This window comes from Amblyomma mixtum, chromosome 3 (genome assembly GCF_055824585.1).
Source record: "Amblyomma mixtum isolate Tamu chromosome 3, ASM5582458v1, whole genome shotgun sequence".
Classification (NCBI taxonomy): domain Eukaryota; kingdom Metazoa; phylum Arthropoda; class Arachnida; order Ixodida; family Ixodidae; genus Amblyomma; species Amblyomma mixtum.
The window spans coordinates 249,557,699-249,582,737 of record NC_143014.1 but is presented as its reverse complement, the minus strand read 5'-3'; the positions used below and the strand labels follow the sequence as shown (position 1 = coordinate 249,582,737).

General features: G+C 46.6%; 1 long non-coding RNA gene across 9 annotated transcripts in view; it reads left to right on the top strand.

Moving 5' to 3' along the window:
• Window positions 1–25,039, top strand: part of LOC149354296 (uncharacterized) — a 64,460-nt gene that overhangs the window by 20,922 nt on the left and 18,499 nt on the right. For 3 of the 9 annotated variants that reach the window (XR_016291294.1, XR_016291296.1, XR_016291288.1), the window contains 2 exons: window positions 3,600–3,641; window positions 4,233–9,250. The exons of 2 other annotated variants lie outside the window; for them this stretch is intronic. This is a non-coding gene — a long non-coding RNA (uncharacterized LOC149354296). Of the gene's footprint in view, window positions 1–3,599; window positions 3,956–4,232; window positions 9,251–25,039 lie in introns of those variants that run through there. 4 more of the 9 variants (XR_016291293.1, XR_016291295.1, XR_016291297.1 and 1 more) reach the window with 4 other exon arrangements.

Below are 25,039 nucleotides of genomic sequence, written 5' to 3'. Positions count from 1 at the left end.
GGTATAAGGCTCATATATCTAGCTGTTGCCAGCAAGATGCATGTCTTAGATTAAGGCCCCAAATTTTCTGCAGTGGAAAATATTAAATTCTGCAAATTGAAAATGGTAAATCTGCAGTATTACATGGGAAATATAACATTTACATAGTAAATATACAAGTCTACTATTAAAATATGCTTTGCATACTCCAAATGAGCCTTGATTAAAATCGAAGGTGGCTGTTGCAGTTTAGCGTCAGACAGTGCACTGCTTGGCGCACAATCCCGCATCAACTGTGGGGACCATGCTTGCGAGTGGGATGCAGCTTACAAAAGCTTGGCACTTGCCTGCAGCTCTCTTGTTCCTGCATGGCAACATACCATTTACACGATTGTAAGTTGACCTATCTTTTTAAATTTGAAAATCCAAAGTTGGGGGGGTCGACGCATGGCACCGTCAATAAGGGTGAGACAAACGAGATATCCGGGATGCTGCAGTAAGGTTTGTTTCCTGTGCAGCTCTCCTCAGTAGTATTCGGCTATTCCGCACGCTTGTTCGGCGATATTTTTCCATTTTTCTTTGCTTGGCGCTCATGGGAGTGTCAGTAGTTGGACGGACTGCTGTTCCAATCATGGCATCACCGCCAGTCTGAATGGCAGCACTTCTAGGCGGTGTCGGTAGCTGATAGAAGAGCGAACATCGCTCACGCATAGTTTCTAGTTTGGCTTTGTTCCGCATCTGACTTGAAGCTGGCCACATTTTACCAGTTTTTACTGTCATGCTTCGTCATTTGTCGTGAGTGCTTCAGGTCCAGCAAGTGTTCAGCACTTGTTCATGGCTGCATTCGAGAGGGCTATCAATCTCTACTGTGACATTTTGGAACGGATGGTTAAGGTGCGGCGGCTGTAGCGCGGCAAAAATTTCAGCTGTTCCACCTAATAGTGGGGCTGTTTGCGAAGTGAGGGATTTCGCTGGACGACAATGTACTGTGGGACCGCAGCAGTGATAGCAATGGGAGCACTAGTGAGGATGATGGCACAAGGGTGGACGAGTAATCTTGTGGCACATAGTATAACAACGCAGAAGATGAGGACAAAAGAAAAACCAGGCAACATGAACGCTTTTTTTTTTTAGCAACTAAGATGGCAGGATTACTATGTAGGAGACACAAAGATTAAACAGAACCCAAGGGACTAGAATTGATGCTTAGAAGGACAGAAAGCTGTATAAGTTGGTTGTGATCCATGTATAACAGTGCGGAAGACTAGGACAAATGAAAAACCAAACAACATGAGCACTCGTGCTGTCTGGTTTTTGGTTTGTCCTTATCTTCCGCGCTGTTGTACTATGCATCGCAAACAACTTGCCCAGCTTTCTGTTCTGTAGTCCTGTGGCTTAAACATTTTCATTGTGGGATGTGCCCACGGGCACGCCCTTCCTTTTTCTTTTTCCTGACATGATATGAGGGGGGGGGGGGGGGGGGGGTAGGCTTACATTCTACTCGACTTACATTCGTGTAAATGCAGTACCACAACTAAAGGAAGCCCCCAGTATGGATGCTGGGCTATACAGAAAATTTGCCTCGTTTTTTTGCCTCTACTATTACCACGTTTGCACAAATGTAACTCAGGGAGTTACAACATTCAGGAACATGGGAAAAACAAATGGTACAATTATAGCTTTTCTTCAATATGCTCAGACCAACCATAGCTGAGGGCCAAGCACAAACACTGCATTGTCTTCCTAAAGCTGTCTGTTGGGCAAACAAGGCAAGGAAAAAGAGAAGCTTATTAAGACATTCATATGAAGAAAGCCAACAGTCATTGAAACCAAGGAAAGCAGAGGAGAATGTTTACTTTTGTTTGTTTGTTTTGTTTGTTGTGTTGATGAATAGGAAATTAGTAACGTAATCATTTTTCACCTCAAAAATGTTAGAATGTATAGAAAAAAATGAACCACATACTGCTGGGACCCAAACTCGCGACCTAATAAATTATCTTTTCAGATGAAAGACAGTTGCGCTGCTAATTGCCCATTCATGGTTTCATAGAATGTTGGTTTCCTTCATATGTGTGAGATGTCCACATCATTCGCGAGGCAACACTTCAGAAGCACATGACAGCATGACAGAAACAAGTGCAGCAAAGCCTTCTGTGAATTAACGCATGCGACCTTTTATGCCACACCGGCTGCCTTCCTGCTGCTTCTCGTCAATCTGCTTTGTTTCATGCTGCTTAGTTGTGAGTTTTTTCTTTCCATGCTCTTCACTCTCAGTGGTCCATGCTGCCTTCTTTCCATGTTTGTAAAGACTCTTTCTCAACAGTATAATCCGCGCGCTTTGCCTTGATAGCCCAAGGTCGTTGAGAAGTTAGCTTTTATTCACAGCTGATGAGCCTTATAATGTAAACCTCCGAATTTTAAAAAATGTAACTGCTGAATGAGGTACACTTTTGAACTGACAGTTTCTTGTCGTAAAAATATCGATTTGCATTTCTTGGTGCAAGATCTGAGAAGCTCCTTTTCTAGTGCTCTAGTGTCTACATTTGCGTTGTCCTTAGTGCGGAAGAAACTTAACACATCCGATCCAGTGATGGTGAAGGTGAAAGCAGGCGAGATCTCTTCTGTGTTGTTTTTTAATGCTTTGCCCCCTTTCATCAGTGCTCTGTAGGGAAGCCACCATAGCAGTTGACTGTCTTAGTGTTCTTCCTCTTCATGCTGCACTGCCCAAACCCGGAACGTTTGTATGCATGCGCATTGTAGTAGTTCTCAAACGTTTCACCCCCTAACCCTTAGGCACTGCAAAAAAGCAGCTGCATTTCTTCTCTTCATGTCGCATCCCTGCTGGAACATCCTGCTCATATGTAGAACAGTTTAGTTTTAGATGCTTGTCCCCTTTGCATTGAGGCATTGCTGAGGAGTCACCAGGTCAATTGACTTCTACTGCATTCCAGCTCTTCCATGTTGCGAGCCCCCCATGTTCGGCCAACTTGTATGTTTGCGCTCATGTAGTTGGTCACTAAACGTATTGTACGGCCAGGATTTGTTGAAATTTTGAGCAAAGTAACTGGGAAATCATGTTATCAGGAACAAATTAACCAGAAGAAAAATAGTGTAACTCAATGGGAAATTTTTTTCACCTGTGATTTTGAGTGTATGAACCAGGAAATGAACCGGAAGCGTATCAACAAGGTTTTAACATAATGCTTTCCATGGGTGTCAATACTATGAGTCTTCCTGTAAAAGCATGTGAGCATGTTGCTGCCATAACACTTGATACACTGGCTCGCTTGAGCAGATGGGGGGGGGAAAGCATATCAAGGCCTCAGCAGAACTTTGTTTGTTACCAGAGTCTACCTTTCAAGAGAATTCAGACAGTTAAATATTCCCATCATTCTATCATTCCAACTGATGTCTACAAGTGCAATATCATAAAAAAAATATAACTTGTAACACACAGTTCAGCAAAAAATGTTGAAATCTGCAATTTTTCAGAAAATTTGGCCTAACCTAATGCAGCTCGCTGATAGGCTTTATTGTATTCTTACTCTCCAGTTTGTATTTCCTATTAAACTTTGAGTGTAAGGACTGTGATGTGCATGCATGTGAATTCTTGTTTGCAGGCTCATGGCTGACTTGGACCTTTTTATTTACAAGTACAAAGGGTATGGAAAAGAATTGATCAAGTCTTGCAAGCTAAGTTTGGACAGCTATATTCAGACGGCAATGCAGCTAGCCTGCTACAAGTGAGCACTGAAGTGAGCCGCGTAAGGGCAGAAAATGTCATACTGTATATCAGAGATTCACAGATACTTTCTGCGCGTGTTTTTCTGGCATGCTTGGTTCATCTTTTCTTACTTGAGCACTCGTGAAAAAGAAATCCAGACTTTAAGGTTTGTCTCGGTGAGAGCTCCAAAGCACATGTCTGTTATGTGTGGCCCAGGCGCATGCATATCCAAGGGGGGGCCCGATCCCCCCCCCCCCCCCCCCCCCCCCCCCTTCCCTTGAAATCGAGCTCAACCCCTTCATCGGTAAAAAAATTGCCGTCGGCCTCCCGAAAAAAGTTTGTGGCTATGTGCCTGGTTTGGCCATACAAATATCACTGCCAAGAGAGGAATAGTCTTTTAATAGTTTTGTTTAAAAGGGGTGAGAATAGTAAATTTGCTTTTTCAAGTGGTGAAGATGGTGGGATCATCTTTAGCATTTTCTTTTCCCTCTCTTTATTGTGATGACTCAACTCGCGTACCTCTGAACAGGATTCACAGAGCACCTGGTGCAACCTACGAGAGTGCTTCCACACAAAAGTTTATTCATGGGCTCACGGAAACCATCTGCTCTACCTCCATTGAAAGCTTGCAATCTTGCATGGCTTTTGAAAGTGGTGACACAAAGCTAACAGAAAATGTTGACCACTTGCGGAAAGCTATTGCAAATCGCAAGGACCACACAAATTTGGTAAGGACTTGCATGCAACCGGTCAGGCACAGCTGATATTGCAGTATGTAGAGTAGTACTAAAGTTAGCCTTATTAGTTTATTAATAATAAAATTAGTTTAATGATAATTAATTAATAAAATTAGTTTATTAATAAGAACTGTTTGAGAACGACATGGAATGAAATAACCCTGTGCTTTTGCTACAACACATTTGGTTTTTTTTTTTCAGTTTCTCATCAGCAGTGTCAAAACACACACTGCATTAAGGCCTACTACTGTAACAGGTAATTATTGAGCAAAGAAACACATTGATTCAATGAAAGCAGCAGACGAAATTTTAAGAAGGGTTTATTTTATTCGTGGAATAATATCTTTCACATTTGTATTGTATACTGTTTTCAAAGCCATTATGGATGTTGTGTTGACCAGCCGCTGTTTGGTTCGAAAATGATTGCCATCAACAATGAGATTCCTATTCCTGAGATCTTTAAAGATGCTGCATAAAAGATCAGTACTGAGTTGAAAATATCATCCAGCCAAGTGAGTTGATGTGTCGAATGTGTCAATTTTATAGGAGGCCTGGTGTTGGGTGTTAAAGGTTATTTTATTGATACTAATGTGCCCCCTTGAGACTAACTTTAGTCAGATCGGTCAAGCAGTACTGTAACGTTTGTCTCTGATTTCTTATGCCCTCTGTGTAAAATAAAATTGCTTCAGGCATATTTCTGACCTTGTGCCTTCCGGTTAAGGTCAGTATTTGGTGCAGCTAGCTGCCATCTCCAGTAACTCTGCTCAGTCGAGGCAGTAAGCAGCTGATGTTGCAAGAGCAGCCAGTGCACTCCCAAAGCATCCTTGGTCTCCAGTAATTGAGAAAAAAACAATAGCCAAAACTTGGACCACGCAGAAAGTAGTTCTAAATGCTTAGCGTTTAGGCAAAGCATAGTATGGGTGTAAGAAAAGCAAGAGAAGTGTTGTACATCTGTGCTGTGCTGATTCACTGTGTGCCTTGAAATACCACAACTATGGAATAGCAGTGCACACACAGGCTTTAACCTTGCTTGCACACAATCCCCCTTGCCTGAGGTCAGCAGTGTCCTCATGCTCTTAATGGCTCTCGCCCACTCTCCTTGCATTGAACGCACGTGTTGGCAGTGTTCAGTGCTGTGCAGTCAAATTTTTTTGCCGAGTAAATGGCAGTTATTCTTGTAAAGTTCGTTTGTGAGAATATCACTGGCAGTGCGGCTGACAGCAAAAATAGCTGCAAGGCGCAATCAGCCCGTCCGCTTAAGAATAATAGTCATGCAGTTGCTCAGGTTTAGCAGCAAGGGGGAAAGAGGAACGATGGGGAAGGACAGGAAGTGTTGAAAACGGTGAAAGGTTGTTAATTTGACTTCGTTAATTTGGTGCCCCCATTCCCAAAGACAGTCTGACCACTTGATTTCAATATGGAACCATAGTTTGGTTTCGGTTTGCCACACAGCAGCCAGCCAACAAAGCATAGCTGCATGCCATTTCAGATGCTGATTGATGCCGCTGCATGTTCCCCATGTTTCCATCTACATCATTCTTCCATTCCAGTGAGGACGCCAAAACTATAGTGTTCTAGAACTGGGAAGCGTGCCGTCCGGGGTCGTAGAGCAGATCGCTTCACCGATAAAAGCTCAGGGTGGTACGAGTGGACACTGCATTTAAGAGGAGTGCTATGGATGCTGGGCAGACAGCTTGGCGAGCTGCCTTTGTTGCCGCAATTTGTGTGAAATTTGTCATCACGGCGCAATATTCTTCACCTAATATATCCGACTGAGGCGTTTCATGCCTAATGATCGCCATTCTCTAGAAGTGTGGCTGGCAGTCGTGAAAGAAAGTGTGCACAGGAAGGCAGCTATGACCAGTGCTGTAATATCAAAACCGGTTAAGCTTCCTTAAAAAAGTATGAAATTTTCTGAATGTATTGTGGGAATTGCATATCTGGCACGTTTATGTAAACGCCGTTATTATAGCCGCCTAGTTAGGCTATCGAACGTGCAGTTTTAAACAGGCTTTGCAGGAAGGGTAGCCTGCGCAGAATTGGTACTTAATTCATACACTTTGCATGATGATAGAGCTATGCAGAAAGCATTTGGAGAAAGGAAGTAAACGGATGATACCGGACACTTTATTTCACATTGCTTAGGCCGTTAGAAAAGAGGGAGCCGCACAGCCCGCATAAAGCTGTGCATCTTTCTCCAGGTTTTCTAGTTGATGCTGGAACCTTCAAGTATCGTCGCTCGCTGCACCGTCGAGGCCACTGGGAGAAGAGGGGGTCCTCGCAGCGGGGCGTGGCCGCGTCTGTTTTCGATGTATGCGAGAAAGATCTCTTCAGTCTCTTTCTTCGACACGGACACCGCAAATGGTTAGCTGTAATCACAGTGGCCTTCCAGGAGCCAACGCAGAAAACAGTGTGGAAGGAAGATGACAGAAAAGACATGGACAGGCGCTGATGAGGATGACGCGCACTACAATAACTACCACGGCGTCAGCAGTACAGGGTGTCCCATATATGATAATAGTGAATGGTTAATTAGCAAAATTGTGCAGATAAGCCCTTTTAGTTGAAAAATCAATGTTGGAAGAACAGTGAGAAAAATTCTGGGATGTGTAATGCTTGCGATATTTTTGTAATCCCTTTTTATGGTTAATATTCGATCACCATCACATTAAAACACAGAAATATAACGCTAATTTTTATAGTTAACTAATGTTTGCGATGCGACAGTATCAGCAAGGACAAAACTGTACTAAAATGAAAAGTGAATTGAGATTTGAAGCGCTGTTGTCTCGTCAAAGAAAACTCTGTGTAGATAAAAAAAAATTGGCAGTGGCTTAGCTCTGCTATGCCAGGATATACATAGTGTGAGGTGAGGGCGAGGTGTTCACATCTCGTTGGACACCTGAACCGGAGGGAAGGCGCATAACTGCTCTCTTGGAACAGCGGACACCTCAACTGTGCTTTAAGCTAAGTGGCGGTAGTGACAGGTGTGCGCTGCATGCGTTGGCACTGACAACGTCGTGCCAGAAACGCGCTGCTGAAGCCATAGGCCGTCGGCATTCATTGTGTTCATTGGCGTTGGCTTTGACCACGTTTTACACTCCGATCATTTGAAGGAAAGGAAGTGCACATAATGACTCCCTGGGTCAGTGGACGCCTGAATCATGCTTAACCCTTTCCGTACCATGGGGAAAATAACCATTTTCTAACGGTTTCAGTACATTTTTTTTCTGTAAAAACTATTGCATTCAATATTTATTGCAATACCCAAAAACAGACCTGTATAAAGGTGCTTTCTATTCATATAAGTTTAAACGACAAATTTCATGTTGTAACAAAAAATTTTATTTGCTAAAAACGAGATTTTAGGAAAAAATTGAACAAAACTAGCAAAGACACACTTGCATCTAAAAAAGGAAAAAATGTTAAATTTTCTGAAATATGCAAAATGTTTGTTACTCTATTGGCCACTATCTGAAAAAAAAAAAATCATTTCCGTCTTGAATAGTATTCTTGCTACAAACAATAACTAGAAACCCTATAGTTGTGCATCGGAGCGCAGCCGCCTGTGTTTCAAGCTGGTTTCCGTCATCACCGATGTGAAAATTAAATCATCTTCGGTGCCTTGCAACATTTTCAGGCTCGTTGCACAGGTCATCGATTAAGTCACTCGCAGACGGAACGGGTCCGGAGATTTGCTATGTTTTAGAGCGCATGGCGCGCATGTGGAGGCTGCCAAGCGACTTTGATGGTACTGCATCTTCGGAGTGCATTAAAAAAATGCAGTTTTGTTGGGGCAAAAAAAACTATGTTGGAAACAAAACTTCAGTTCTCCGGCTACAAGCCAGATGCGCATCGTGCCTGTATGCAACGCGGAAAGCTCCGAAGTCGAGCGGCGAAGGCGTCATCTGCGGGCAACATGGCGGGCAATGAGCGCAGGTCCGCGTCTTCATTTCTTCGCAGCGTGTTAGAAAGTGCCCCCTCGCGGGACAAAGAAAACTACATCAGAAACAAAACTTTGGTCCCTTGCCTACAAGCTGTGTCTGCAGCGGGGTCATTAGCAATGCAGAAGGTTCTGAAATCAGGGCATGAAATGATTGTTAGTGGGCTAACGATGCTCAATCGGCACGGTAGGGAAAGAGTTATAGGTACATGGGGTGATGAGAGAGAGAAGTGGGCTGCAAGCATTGACAAGGTTGTGCCAAAAATTCGTCCCTGAAGCCATAGGCCATCGGCGTTCATTGTGTTCATTGGCGTTGGCGTTGACCACGTTTTACACTCCAATCATTTTAAGGAAAGGAAGTGCATATAATGGCTTCCTGGGTCAGTGGACGCCTGAATCGTGCTTATAGGTGCGTGGGGTGATGAGAGAGAGATGCGGGCTGCAGGCATTGCCAAGGTTGTGCCAGAAATGCGGCGCTGAAGCCATAGGCTGTCGGAGTTCACTGTGTTCATTGGCGTTGGCGTTGTCAACATTTTACACTCCGATCATTTTAAGGAAAGGAAGGCGAGCGCACGTGGTGAGGCACGCCAGCTGTGCGCCGTGTGACGTCACTGCTCCTTGCGCATGTTCAGCATGGCTTTCCAGGAGCCACGCGAAACTGCTCAACCTCCGCCAGTGCAGCTTACGCTACAATAAAGATATTTGCTTAAAACAACCGCATTACATACCCAAACGAACTGATCATGACTTCCAAATTCGAGAATACCAGACTAGGACGAACCTTTATGCTAACTCGTGGTTTATGGTTAATGGGGGTTTAACGTCCCAAAGCGACTCAGGCTATGAGGGACGCCGTTGAGAAGGGCTCTAGAAATATTGACCACCTGTGGTTCTTTTATGTGCACTGACATCGCACAGCACACGGGCCTCTAGAAGTTCACCTTCATCAAAATTCAACCGCCGTAGCCAAGATCGAACCCGCGTCTTTTGGGTTAACAACCGAGTGCCATAACCACTGAGCCACTGAGACGGCCCTTTATGCTAATTCATTCTCATCGTGAATCATAACAGAGTGGTACTATTTGTACAGTGATCAAGTGTACAGTAGCAATGATTTGTTATTTTCAAAGCTATCAATCGTCCTGCTAACACACCCTGGGCAAAGCGGAGTATTTGTCAGTAAAGAATAGCGAATTTGCTAAATTTTAACATCAGCACAACTAGGAACTAGTGTGGTGTAGGGTTGTCTTTATTCCAGTAAACTGTCTCACAATACCGAACGCAATTGCCATAGTCTTTTTTTTTTGACGTACCGTGAATAAGCTTAAGTCGCATTGATGGGCTACCAGCAGAGTGCCAAACAAGGTTCACGCTTCTTTCCACGAGCAGCTGCTGCTGTTGTGCCCTACAAAGCGCACACAGTCTCTCTTGTTGTGACGTCTCTCTGCACATTGTACCATGGCACAACAGCAAAACAACGTGACTTGGGAGAAAACTACGCATGAAATGAAGTACAGAAGCAGACGCTGCGCATGTTTTCTCCATGCCGTGAGCGATACGACAGCAGTCCTCTTACAACGAGCACCCTCTATGCTTTTCATTGCTCCAGCGACCACCTTGCCCCATTGCTCCGCGCTGTGGACAGCACACTTTCCAGTTCTAGAACACTATACCAGCACTGTGCGCCTTCTCACTCATGACACACCCGCTTGTGAGAGGGCTCCATCGCTACGTCAGAGATGCCACGGAGCCTTAATCATTTTGCAGCTGTTCTGCTTTGACGCACCAGGCAATGCGCACGCAATAAATCATTGATAGAAATATAAAAACTAGTTACTGTTACGCTGTGCCCATCTCAACAGCAGACAACCATTGTGCAGTCTTTAACCCAAAAAAATGTACCGCGATGAAAGCGGTTCTTCCCAGTTGTATCGGGATCATCCGATAATTTGAACTTTAAATAATTGGAGCACTTTTTCAGGTTCCTTGAAGTTTGAATTAATGAGCTTTCACTCTGTCCACTCCGCATCTGTCCCGTGAGATTGACATATTACTCAGGTAGCCTCACCTCGCAGGGAGCACGAAGTTCCTTCAAGATGGGGGGCAATTCTGGGCTCACGTGGGTGATTTTTTTCCTGCTTTCTGTTGCATACTTGTTTCTATGCCCGTAGTTCTCTCATTGTGGGCTGAATATTTTTGACGCCGATGTTCTTGATGAAGATCGTGGCCGCGCGGCACGTTTCAGCACGTGGGGCTCTGGCACCTTGTTTTCGTTGCAGCCTAGCACCATGTCCAGGGGCATCCGATTTGTCTGACTCGGTGCCATAGTCACGGTGCACATTGTTAATGCCATGTCGTTCTCATTCGGGCTAGGCTAGTGTTAGTTATAAATGGGCACAGCTGCATGGTGTTGCTGTGTTTGCACTTTACTAATTGTTTCAGTTATGCAACACAGTGGCTCTGGCGCTCTGCCTTTTGTTTAAAAAATGGAGCTCTACACATAGTTGCAGGGTTAGTGCAGGCTTTTTGTGCTCTATAGGCAGAACTGTCGACGGTGCTTCAGTCAGCATAGCGGCTGATGAAAGCTGTCCTGGCTCACAAGAATAAGGAGGTGGCTGAGTCTAATCAGTTGCTTTTGAGTGAGGCAAGCATAAGTGTGCATGAAAGCGTGGCTGAACTGGCTGATGTAGATGAAAAACAGAGAATTTGATCTCGAAGAGATACAGGGTGTTAAAAGTTAGACTTTACTGATTTTTTTTTTTAATACGAAAAGCCTTACACTAATGCCGCTTTTGCTCCTTGGTAATGCGGCCAGGTGGACACAAATTGGGGTAATAATTGTCTGCATAAATTCAGTAATTAGCTGAAAATTGTTAACTTTTTATCGCCTGTTGTAAGCATGCATATTTATATTGAGAACATGGAGGCATTTGCTTTTCAGGGCTATTCCATTTTGTACAATTTTAGTAACACGCCTATGTCCTGAGATACGCACATCTAAAATTTCATCCCAGTTCGTCTAATTATGCATGCGAGACCGCGGCGCTCGGTGTGAAGCACCTCCCCCTCCTATAACGCAGCTGTTGGTTATAGGTCACGTGACGCATGAAAAACTACATCATAATCGCTGCTTCCACATTCGTTGTCTTTTCTGCTCTTGAGGAAGCTGGCTTCAGCACTGTAGTGAATTTTAAATGATGAAGCAGTGAATGGGATTATATCGACGCTTTTCCGTGCCTCACGTGACCTATAAGCCTCATGTTGACATCGCAGCCATCATTCAGCTGTTGAAACCGAAATCGAGACAGCATGACAGAAAAATCAATTATAAATAATGTAGCAGTCTTAGGTGAATACAAAATGGCTATTCACGCATAGTAGTGTCTTCCGCATCATTGTAGAGAAAAAAAACATGCCACCACAATTAGGTGTCAATACTCCTTTAAAGGGCAACTGACTACCCTCTGGTCGAAAGCGTAGTTACAGCCATCGCAATCAACTACTTCGCCATGCTCCTCTCCTTCCGTTCCCTCCTCGAGATTTTTCTCTCTCGCACCTCGTCAAGTAGGCTCCGCAAAGGAAAATCGCCCTTCCTCCTCTGATGCTAGCGGGAGGCATGGTGTCTGGTGGAGTGTGTCACACGTCTACGTCATGGCCCCGCCTTGAAAAGAATTCTTTTCTTGGTTTTGGCTACCCGTTCTGTTTGAGGGGGGGGGGGGGAGATTAGAGAGGCGGATTTCCTAAGCCCTCTCTATTTTGCTCTTTGGGTGTCCTCGCGGTGTTTCGTTGTGCTTTTTTTCTTTGTCCTTCCTCTCCCCAGTTGCTTGGGTCGTGGATGCAGTCGTCCGGAGCGAAGTGTCTTCTGCAGACCACCACATTCTTTACATTTGTGTCAGGAAGGCTGATGCGTTGGAGCCAGACATGACTCAACTCATAATCTCCTGGAAATCTATGCCGGATTGTGGTTCAACTCCAGTCACTGCGTGCGCATCCAACGACGAAACAGTGTCGTTGCATTTTCTCCACTCACTGAACGATCGAGAGGCGCGATCGGCTCGACCACCTAAACTTGTTAGCGAGCACATTCTTTCACACATCTGTTTGTCAACCCCAGTTAGCGAGCCACCTTTTCATTTTTTTTTTTTAAGCCTCCCCATTGTTTCATGACCGGAGGGGTGGGAGTCGGTTTTGTTCGAAACACACGGCAAACCGTGTACCCAGCAACTGCCCATTTGCTTTTCTCCGTGTGTGTTTATGTATTCCGTGTGTTTGTGTTTTTCTCCACTCCAACGCGGCATACGCACAAGTAACTAAAACCTTGTTTTGGGGGGTCCGCATAGAGGCAAAAAAACTGAGAAAGGAGCGCGCATGCAGACCACTATCTCTCGACATGATCACGGTGGTGGGGAACCGAATCTCTGTTTTACTAATTTTTACCTTTTATGACTACGGTTCAAGGCTCTCGCTGGACGCTCTCTCCTCAGTTTTTTTTCCTTCATACAGGTTTGTAGGCATGTGCCAAAACGGAAGGCGCTGCAGGAAGCGTTGAGCAGACGATGCAATGCCCGGGCTACGCCCAACCTTCTCCCATCAGTCAGAACGACGCACCAATGGAATGCCTTTAGCGAAAGTGTTCCGTATGATGTCAAACGAGCGAGAGTAGAGGGTGTGGACGTTTGCTTGTGGGAAGAAGGAATGAGCGGGCTTTGATTTGAATTTTTACAGCTTTTCAAGGCGGGCATGGCTCTAGTATTTTGCATAGGTTATCTTCGATGCCTCATCTATGCAGTAGGCTTGTTTTTGAAAAATGTCCTCACCCTGGGCAGGTGCCCTTTAACATGCCTCAGCAAACGTAATTGCATGCAACTGGTCTGCCATGCTGGCTGCAGGCTGCACATAGGTCGGCACACTCACTCATGAGTGCACTCATATCGCCTCACTCACACTCACGTCTGTGAGTGTGAGTGAGTGGTCGTGAGAGTCAGTGGACGTGAGTGTGAGTGCGAGTGAGTGGATGTGAGTGAGGGTGGTCACGAGTGTGAGTGCGAGTGAGTGGTTGTGAGTTTGAGTAGACGCGAGTGTGAGTGCGAGTGAGTGGATATGAGTGCCGGTGGTAGTGAGTGTGAGTGCGAGTGAGTGGATGTCAGCATGGGTGGCCATGAGTGTGAGTGTGAGTGAGTGGATGTGAGTGTAAGTGGGGATGAGTGTGAGTGCGAGTGAGTGGATGTGAGCGTGAGTAGAGGTGAGTAGTGAGTGGACATGTTTGATGAGTGGCTGTGAGTGGACATGAGTGGCAATGAGTGGTTGTGATGGGGTTGTGAGTGGCAATGAGTGGACATGAGTGGCAATGAGTGGTTGTGAGTGGACGTGAGTGGCAATGAGTGGATGTGAGTGGTGGGTGGATGCGACAGCGAAGTCTGTCACGTATGTTTCGCGACCACGATACCCGCTTAGCTATTTTCATGTTGTTGAGAGCTGAGGGAAGCAAATATTGACTACTGAGGGCGCTCGAGGCAGCATAAGGCATCATGCTCGTGTCTTTGGACAACCAAAGCAGAGGATTCCGCTGGCACAGGAACGGCAATATTTCGTTGCATTTGTAGTTCACCATTGGCACGAGCGCAGACCCTTCGCGGATGCAATGTGCCGCTACAAGTTTTGTGAGATCCTTTATCGAATTTCGCATTGCCAGTCCTGAAAATATAGACAGGTGTATCTTGCCACGCTCCCCGCACGGCTCGATCTCGTATACACAAGAGTTACGATGCTTACTGCTGAAACAACGACTGTCCGCTTCTTGGCAATAACTACCGTAAGATGGGATCTCGAGTGCTGCAGTGGACTCTTAGGTTTTTTTTTGTATGTGAGTGCCCAGGTGTGTGCATTGCAGACCTTTGCTCTGGCCGTAATTTGTTGATTGGGCCGGACCCACGCGAAAACCTGACCTACTTGGCGCCGAAGCTTTGTCACTGGGGGAGTCAAATCGAAATGATTTAGAAGAACTTTTTGTTGGGCTAGATGGTGCATATTGTAAGAAAAGAACAGTAGCGCAATCAAGACGAACACAAGAGAGGACCACACGGGAAGAGAGGTGTATCTTGTGTTAGCGATACGTCGGTGAACCTCTTCAAATCGGAAATGGCGTATCTTGAACGGTTCTGTAGATAGTGTTGTGTGGAAACTGGTATCTCTCTGCACGTGTCCTGGTTTTCCTTATATTTGCTGCGCTGTTAGTAAATAAAGTTAGATGAAGTTTAGCGCTAGTCCTGTGTGGTCCTCTCTTGTGTTCGTCTTGATTGCGCTACTGTTCTTTTCTTACAAATCGAAATGAGCTTGTGAAATGCGATTTTGTTTATTTTTCGTGTTTTCAGTGAAGTAAGTGGATTAGCTTCCCTTAGCACGCATCGATTTCCACAATCCTACCCACATTGATATCTGGACAGCATGATATCCTTTGAACCAGATACTAGGATTTCCTCTGAGAACTTCTGGATAGCGCTTTTTTCCACTAAAGTCTTTTAGTTTCAGAATGGCGCGCGCAACAAAATGACTCACAAGTTACCTGCATACGCATTATTCCGCGAACGACGTTAAAGAATAATCAGGTGAAATGTAAGCGCCCCCTATCACCACGCGGATGCACAGGTGGTCTGCGCATGAAACATGGCTCATTTTCATGGAGAACCCTGCGCGCGCGTATGGACACCGTTCAAAAATGTCTCTAAGCATCTTAGCTGACGCTGAACTGGCACTCATCGTCTCAGCAGCAAGCCTGGAAGTGCACGTGCGTACCATTCAGTGCATGGAATATGCGTGATCAGTGACCACTTTCATCGAGCAGTGAAGCAGTGAAAATTGGCCAAATAGCCCGACAAAGCCTGGGCCGCTCAGCACCCCATCTTTGAGACACAGGCTATGCTAGGGGAGCCATGAGGGCAGGCAGTCGGCAGCGGCAGTAAGTCTCTCAACCCCTCCGTTCTTAGCAAACAAGGAAAGAGTGAGTGAACGTGAATGAGAGTGAGCGGACATGAGTGTGAGTGAGTATGAGTGAGTGGTTGTGAGTGCGAGTGAGTGGATGGGAGTGTGAGTGGACATGAGTGCGAGTGTGAGTGAGTGGTTGTGAGTGTGGGTGGACATGAGTGTGAGTGAGGGGTTGTGAGTGTGAGTGGACATGAGTGCAAGTGTGAGTGAGTGGTTGTGGGTGCGAGTGGTCATGAGTGTGAGTGAGTGGTTGTGAGTGCGAGTGGTCATGAGTGGGAATGTGAGTGAGTGGTTGCAAGTGTGAGTGGACATGAGTGTGTGAATGAGTGGATGTGAGTGCGAGTGGCCGTGAGTGTGAGTGTGATTGAACCACCTCTATTGGTGCCAAGGTATGAGGCTGCGTGCATTGATATTGCACCATTGCACACACTGCAGCTCAAGGAATGGGCTTTGGGGTGTGACTATGCTCTTGTGGTCATTTTCCAACCGCTCAGGTGGGGACAAAGAGGCTGGATGTGCTTTAGCGCACGACCTGTCGTGTTCTTGTCTCATCATCTGTTTCTTTTCTGTGATGCTAGAAAACCAGCCAGGCCAACTTTCCACGCTGACTGTTCTGCATAAAGTTGTATTAAGTTCAAAAGTGAAAGCTTGAGGGTTTTTCCACTACAGCTTTAAAACTTTTTCCAGAAATCGATTTGGAAATTGGTTTTACAAAATGGAGAACATGGATTATCTCTCTGTTCTCTCCATGTGAAGCGGTGCCAGTTAACTAGCACTACAGCAGATTCGATTGTACAAATCTCTCAGGGTTGTGAAAAATATTTGTATCATCCAAAACAAACAACCCATGTGCAAAAGTACGGGAAATGGATTCCCGAGATTTGTTCACGGCCACGCATCACCGCTCACTATGATTGCGTTGCCTGCGATGCACTGCCCGTGTGCCGTGTGCCACAGTTCATTCATTGCCTGTGGCGCATACCAAGCAGCTCACAGTGTACGGACAGCTCATGGTAATGCGAGGATGCAGCTCATGCGTTTCGATCATCCGTATGGGCATGGAGAGTGTTCAGCACTACATCTTTTATTTGAAACAAAACTGTGCTTGAAAATTACCAGCAGTTTACATCCTTTAAATTCGGAAACTAAAGTCTGATGTCTTTCATGTTACATAAGCTGCATAAAATGGTCTATATTGTTCATGTCACCGCCGAGGTGGCACCAGTTGCTATAAGGCAGCATGGCCAAGAAAGCGATAGGCAACAACCTTCAACAGAAGAGTATTTCAATTAGCTGCATTCACACAGTAGAGGAACAGAACGCTCTATAGCATGCATCAGTGTACAGTGTTTTCGACAACATTGGGTTGGGAATCTGGTCTATCTACCTGTTGAAATATCTTCTCAATCCGTAAAAGAAGCGGCGTACAATGTAAACCAGCGTGAAGTAAATGAGGGAATAGGGAAATTCCTAAGAAGCTGAAATTCCCTCTTTGTGACCGAAAATAAAGTCGCTACTCCTCCACAGATGTATCCCTAGCTTTGTACGCATGTAAAGCCTCGGTTACATGCCTGCGACAGAAGTCGACTTCAGTTATCTTTTTGAGGGAAAAAGCAGTTTTTGAGAAGGAAATGCATGACTCATCGCCTACTCTCTTCCATGACGTTATTGCACTTTCCTTGGCAAGCCAGAGGTACTGCGCTAAAGAAACTATCCACCCTATGTCTGCAATGCCTCATGACCTTAAGCGCACAGATGTATGGAAGTATTTTAATAAGATACTATTATTTTAGAGAGGGGATGTTAGAGACTTAAAATCTATTCACCGACCAGCATCTCTTGCTTACAAGATGGTGGTAACGTAGTCGCTGATAGAACACGCGAAACCTTAGGCTTCAATAAACCAGAACAACTGGCCGGTTATAGGAAAGAAAGGACACCCAACAGTAGAGCATATTCATGCCATCAGTAAGGGGACAGAGAAATGTGCAGGTAATAACCAGTTCCTTGCATAGCCTCATAGGTAACAAAAAAAACAAACATGGTCACCTAATTGCATAATATGTTGGCAGTGCGAAGAGAGCGGAAAACAAGGGATAACATCTTCTCAGCGTCACTTTGCGAAAGGAGCAAGACTGAAAACATTACTCTCTTTAAAGATTTGTTCGAAGTCAAAAATGGTCCGAAAATTCAGCATTCCTTGACAGAAAAACATCGGGCACTTCATGTTGAAATTTGATTGCTGTAACATGTTTGAGTCCAAGAATTTTGTTAAAACCTTGCCCTCTAATGTAAAGGTGATCGATGCGGCAGACCTAAGATGCACGGAACAGGAATTTGACAACTCGCAGAAGCCATAACGATGAAATATTAGGAGACTAGGAGATCTATTTAGAAGGTGGAGACCCGGTGAAGGAGGGATATGATTACTCAGGTGTTTGCAATTAGCAATGGTTTTTATTGGAAACAAATTTAAGTATGCTACGTGATCAATATCGAACGAATTGATAACGTTAATTCGTTGGACACGTTAGGGCGGTACACCAGAAACGTTCTGGGCGTGGAAGCCACCCCTCGCTGCCCAACTTCATCGTTTACTGATTCAGCTTCGCGTTGTCCGCAGTGAAGGCCCGCTACACCGACCCTGAGTACTCCTCCCAGCTGGGCACGGCAAAAGCAGAAGTTAAAATGTCCCCTGTACGGCTGCGCCAGTTGAAATCCTCTGTTAAGATCTCGTAGAGGGGAATTGCTGTTGATGAAGATTGTTGTAGGATTCTTGACGTCTTGCAGATTCGAGTTGCTCAATCACATTGGAAGAGGACACTTCTGGAGAGGTTAACTTTTTATAACAATTAAAAGCACAAAGGAAGATACAAGCAAGGAGAAAACATATTTACACTTGACTGACTCGATGTGACGAAACCAGCCCTCGATCCTGCCGAAACAGCAGGTTTTAAATCCTATGTCCCCCCCCTCGGTGGGAGGAATAACCAGTCAGGTACTGTACAAACATCCACCCAATAACATATTGGGGAAAGGAAAACACAACCAATCAATGAATGGGGAAAGAAGGCAGCTCATCGCGACACCGTACACATATCGTATGTACACTTTCCACCATCACAATTTTGCTTTCCTGCTGCGAGCTTCGCGAACACTCTCACTTTCCCATGATGCACGTTACTTCAACGTCCGGTTGACCCAAGTTCCAGGAAAGCCACTTCAACTCATCTGTTTCTCATCGTCGCTCCTCATGCCTGCAGCTAGCGTGACAATATGTCAAAGCACACCGCTGCAGACATGGCACAAAAGGCCACGCACTGTGACGCGGATTGCCTCGCCATAAACACGTGCACAGAGGATGTGACCTAACGACTCCGTCCATGAGGGGAGTTTGACGTTTCCCGTAATCCTCCGCTGTCCAGCGCCCCCGTATCCCGCTGGGTTGACTGACCCCTTCCTGTGCGGATGTGCGGAGGGCCCAAGAAAAAGAAAGTAATGGGCATTCCACTATCGCGACCGGATGCGGCAAACAAAATACAGCACCGCGAACTTCACTCCTCCCAACCAAGAATGTCACACGGACACTTGTTGTCAGTGGGACATTAAAGTTCAGCCATGGTGTCCGACAACAAAAGTACCTACACACGTACGCACACGTACGCCGGCTGTCCAGTGAGTCCACCAACACGCACACATGCGCCGGCTGTCCGGTCAGTACACCAGCACGCACACATGCGCGCACACAGCGGATATTTCAACCCACACACACAAGGCTGGAAACCAATCTGTACATTCCAGAATCCACCATGTCAGATCGGTGCCCAAAACTGGCAGAAATAAATTCTAGCCGCCTACATCTCGAAACAGAACGTCAAGTTTCTGTTGAGCTTTGTCCACAAAATTGGACCAGAATTCAGAATGATCCGGCACAGCGCCGGTTGCAAAGGCTGCCGCCGCTATCAGATTAGTAGAGCTGACTGGCTCCCCGCGGGCTACGAAGATTGCTGCTGCCCTCGCGTCGGCATTCTCTCCTTTGAATTTCACAGTAGGGTCAGGGCTCTCATTGGCTACTTAACATGCAATTTTGCATCGAGTTTCAGGTAGCGCTAGGTCCCCGAACAGATGGCTTCCGACATTCTCCTCAAAGAAAAGCGTGCCCTCATTCATTCTGTTCTCGCGATTGCCTTCACCTACTTGCTTCCGCCCTTCTGATAATGAAGCATGTTGCTCCATGTTGAAGCCTACAGGAATAGGTGCATTATCCGAATCCTGCAGTTCCCTATCAGCTTCAAAAACCATTGCAGCGATCAAACGCGCTTTCCTTCATTCCTCAGCATCAAATGCAATGCAACCTCATCGCTCGTTGCTAGCTTACAATCTGCTACAGAAACTTTCGCAGCTACCGAATTGGCCTCAAGCTCTACCGGCATTTTAGGTTTGTCTCGAATTTTGAAATGTTCTTCAAAATCAGCTCTCTCATTTTCATCATGTAGCCGCTCTCTTTCTGGTTGCTCTTGCTGTGAGAGCATTTCAGGTGCTATCAACTTCTCTACACCTTCCACTACATGAGCTGTCAGTGCGCCGGGTGTCAGCTCCGGCTGGCTACCCACCTCATCTTTGAGAGCTAGTTTCCCGTCGCCTGCAATGAGCGTTCCCGCTGTTGGCGCCTGCTCCACCTCTTCGCTGAGCGTTACTGCGGCCTCGCAGTTAGCGCCAACCTGCTCTGGCACAATGCTTAACTCTTTTTCACGAGCAATACACTCATGTGCCTCTTGGATCTGCTCTGACAGGCAGTGCTTCACAGGGTTGACTAACGTCCCTATGCCTTTACCCTCTTCTGGCATGGCACACAATGTTCTCACCTCGGGAACATCCTGTTTTTGCTTCGATTTCGGACAGTCACTCATGAAATGTCCAAATTTCATGCAGTCAAAGCATTGAACTGCAGCAAATAACTCCTCGCTATCAGCTTTTGTTCCCTGGTTTAGTTTCGATCGCATTTGCGCAAGCTTTAACTTTTCTCGCTCAATTGCGACTTTCAAATTGTCAATTTCAAGCAGCTGCTCTGCCTTCTGCTCAGTCTCCAAACGTCGCATCATGCCCTCCCGATCGTACCGCACGGCAGCCATCTCCCTTTTCCGTCCTATCATTTATAGCACGAAAACACTACACCGACATGGTGAATTCGGAGAAAGCAAAAAGGTCTCCTACCTTGTCACTAGTTGCTTTCCTCTGCCGCAGTAATCTCGTCGCCCTCAGTGACGACAGCGGGCTCCTCGATGCGGATGAGTTGAGCCCCGGCTCTCACAGCAGCTCGCTGACTTGAACCTCCCAGGTGGTGTCGCCTTGCACCTTGCAGTTTCTCGATGCGACAGCCCGGTTCTTTCAGCAGCTTGCTGACCTGCCTCGTTTGACTCGCTGGTCGCCTGGTTCTTGTCTTGAACCTCAACGCGGACACCTGGTTCCTTCCGCAGCTCACGGATTTGGCACCTCCACGACACGTCGGTCGCCTGGCTCCTTCAGCTCCTCGCTGACTTGAGCCTCCTACGTCCCGTTGACATTGACCAGCAGTCTCCGAAGCTTCCAGCGTCGCTCTATGACGCTGACTCACGTTCCTCCTTTAGGACGTACCGCTCTGCAGCTTGTCCACCGACTTGATCTTCCACCCCTCCGTCAGATACCTCGAGCAGAAAGACGTAGCAAATCCTGTCTCGACTGCACCAGTTGTGATGTACTGATCAGAGAGGCTACAGTTTTAATAACAATTAAAAGCACAAATGAAGATACAAGCAAGGAGAAAACATATTTACACTTGACTGACTCGATGTGATGAAACCAGCCCTCGATCCTGCCCTAAACAGTGGGTTTTAAATCCTATGTCCCCGCCCTCGGTGGGAGGAATAACCAATCTGGTACTGTACAAACATCCACCCAATAACTTATTGGGGAAAGAAAAACACAACCAATCAATGATTGGGGAAAGAAGGTAGCTCATCGCGACACCGTACACATATCGTATGTACACTTTCCACCATCACGATTTTGCTTTCCTGCTGCGAGCTTCGCGAACGCTCTCACTTTCCCATGATGCAGATTACTTCAACATCCGGTTGACCCAAGTTCCAGGAAAGCCACTTCAACTCATCTGTTTCTTATCGTCGCTCCTCATGCCTGCAGCTAGCGTGACAATATGTCAAAGCACACCGCTGCAGACATGGCACAAAAGGCCACACACTGTGACGCGGGTTTGCCTCACCGTAAACACGTGCACAGAGGATGCGACCTAATGACTCCGTCCATGAGGGGAGTTTGACGTTTCCTGTAATCCTCCGCTGTCCGGCGCCCCCCGTATCTCGCTGGGTTGACTGACCCCTTTCTGTGCGGTTGTGCGGACGGCCCAAGAAAAAGAAAGTAATGGGCATTCCACTATCGCAACCGGATGCGGCAAACAAAATACAGCACCGCGAACTTCACTGCAGGGCACTGGCGAGAGTCAACGTGATAGTGGCGGGGCTCCCCGACCACATCCTCGAGGCAGCGTGAGATCGGGAACGCCACCCCAAGCGAAGGGTTCGACCGTTGCTTTGCCTCGTGGCTGCCTTTCTCCATGAGGTCGGCGTAGAGCAGGGGATGTACAAAGGGGTCGATTGCCCGATCTCTTCGGAAACGATGGTCGAGGCGACAGGAATGTACATTAGTCTTCATGATGTGACGCGCCTCAGGGTGGAAACTGCCTGCGTATCAGTAAACCACACGGCGCTGTTCCAGGGCCAGCAAAGCGGGGGCTTGACGTGGACAGCGGCGAAGCTCGGTGACGTGTCACCGGAAACGTGCTGATATGACGCCTGCACCACTTAGTCGTTGTCCGAGGAGACTGTTCTGCGCACCCTCTCGACGTCCTGGGTATCCATGCTCTCCGTGCCGGTGCCCGAGGCAGATCAAGTCCGGCTACCACGCTGCTGGGACCGAGGCTGCTGTGCCGCAGAGAGGGGTCCGTATCGTAGGGCAGGTAGAGTGGAGCCGTCCGAACACCTCGACAGCTGTATTAGAACTCTTTCTTCGCGAGGTCGCATTTCTCGAAAAGCAGGCGCGAGCGATGATGATGATGATGATGTCCTCGGGATTAATGGCACATATATTCCCACGGCGGGGTATTGGCTAAGGTGCATAGCGGACACAAACGCACTTATGTACAAGAAGTGCAGTACAGCTGAGTAATCTTCTCCCTCCTTCACTGGGTCTCCATCTTCATAATAGATTTCCTAGTCTCCTAATATTTCATCGTTACAAATTAGCTCTGAAAAATGCTAAGGACTCCTTCTTTAACAGTACTTCGCCTGCTTTGCTGATTAATAACCCTAGACAGTTTTGGAACACTGTGAACAAGAAAGATAGTTCGTCAGTATTACTTACATCTTCTGACAGCGTTGCATTTTCACCTAATGAATGCGCTAGTGTTCTTAACAGTGTTTTTGTTGCTGCTTTTTCTGGCAATGTTTCCCTTACCAATCAGGAGTGTCCGGTCTTGGATGCTTTTCCCATGTGTAACGTCTTGCCAGCATTTATTCCTTTCGATTAATATAGATTACATCACTACTGTCACAGTCACACCACCGGCTTCCTTCGCCGGACGCACACACCCCAGCATTCCTTGCATGGGGTGATGTCCATGTAGGTTGGAGTACAGGTGTTGAAACCGAAACCGTAACACACAACACTACACCTCTCCTCCATTTGGTTACGCTCAGCACTCCTTAATGAGCCTCTTTGGCCTCCTTTTATGACGCTTCTTTGTACCGCATGAAGGGCAGGGTATAGCTTGCTGCCCTGTGGAAAACGGTGTAGATGGTGCACTGGGTTCTGGTACAGCGGTGCCAATGATAGATTCTGGTCCTGCTGCGCAGCCAGGTGCTTGCAGCTTTTTGAAGTATGTTTTGTTTCTGCATACCATTTTCCCTTCCTGGTTTGCTGCAGTGATGGTGTTGCCTTTTGTTGAAATCACAACCAGGCGGTCAGGGTCATAGACAGAGTGGTGCTTTTTCCTTACTTCTCTTTTCTTGAGTACTTCTTCCCCCACAGAGAAGTCGTGGTGGCCAGCATGTCTGCGCTCGTCGGCGTAGGCCTTCATGGTTTGTTTGCTTGGGTGTCTTTTGTAGCCATTTGCTTGTGTTGCTCTGGTGGCAGGATACATGGTAGGAGGCCTTTGGCATCCCTTCCAAACATGATGCGATGAGGGGAATGCCCCGTAGTGAGATGGGGTGTTTGCCTGTAACTCGCTAAGTAGGCATTAAGTTCCACAGCCAAATCCTTGTTTTTAATGTGCGTTGTCTGGATCAGCTTGACCAGCGGCTTCATGAACCTCTCTACGTTTCCGTTCGCTTGAGGCCAATATGGAGTCACTTTGCGGTGATGGAAGTTCAACTCAGTCGCAAGGGAAGTCATGTCTTTGCTGTTGAAAGGTGGCCCATTGTCTGACTTTACCACGTCTGGGATGCCAAAAAGAGCAAATATTTTCTGCAGCTTTGGTAGAACTTGCGTAGAAGATGTTGAATGAGCGATTTCCACCACTGGAAATCGTGAGTGCTCATCAATGATGACAAGTAGATATTTGCCTGACTGAAGGGGACCGTGGAGATCAATGGCTACTTCTGACCAGGGTCGTGCTGGGAGGGGTGTCATGGCGAGTGGCTCTTGGTGTATCTTTTCGTCGCATGACTGGCACGGGATACAACTTTGGATTGTGCTCGTACAGAGCTGGTCCATCTGGGGAAACCATACTTTTGTACGCAGGAGCTGCTTTGTCTTCACTATTCCTTGGTGGCCAACGTAGGCTAGCTGTACAGCACGCAGGCAAAGGGGTCGTGGTATCAAGATTCTTGAACCTCGTAGGATGATGTTGCCTTATGTGCACAGTTCCTCTTTTTACCTTTGACAGTGCGCTGATTTCCTCTCTGTCACTTGGGGAAGTGAACTTTGTATGTAGCTGATGCCAGGTGTTGGTGGTGATGGCCTCAACAACAGATTTGTAGATCGTATCTGCACAGGTTTCAAGCTCAGTCAGGGAGAGTGCTTTTGGCTTGGCTGACTGCATGATAAGACAGACGAATTCTTCGGTAGAGCGCTCAAGGTCTTCTCTTGGAACCTCAACTGGATGTCGGGAGAAGTAGTTTGCTGGGTTTTGGGTTCCAGGTTGATAATGTACCTTAAAGTCATACAGCTGAACTCGAAGACGCCATCTCTCAATTCTTGGAGGTGTGTTTGTCGCTTTAGCAGAGAATATGGCGGTTAGCAGTTTGTGGTCTGTTACCACTACAAAAGGAGCTCCATACACATACAGGTGAAAATGTTCACATGCCCACACTATGGCAAGGGCTTCGCGCTCAGTTTGTGAGTATCTTTGCTCATTTGGGGTGAGTGACCGGCTGGCATGCCACACAGGTCGAGGTGAAGGGTCATCTGCAGTGTGCTGTGTCAGAACTGCACCGAGGCCAACTGGACTTGCATCTACTGTAAGGGTGGTTTGTGCTGCTGGGTTGAAGTATGCAAGCGTGGTTGCCTGTACGACAGCCTCTTTGATATGGTTGAAGGCGTCTTGCTCATCTAGACCCCAGTGCCACTCAGTAGTCTTCCGTAGCAGCTGCCTAAGAGGTGCAGAGGTGGAAGCAAAGTTGG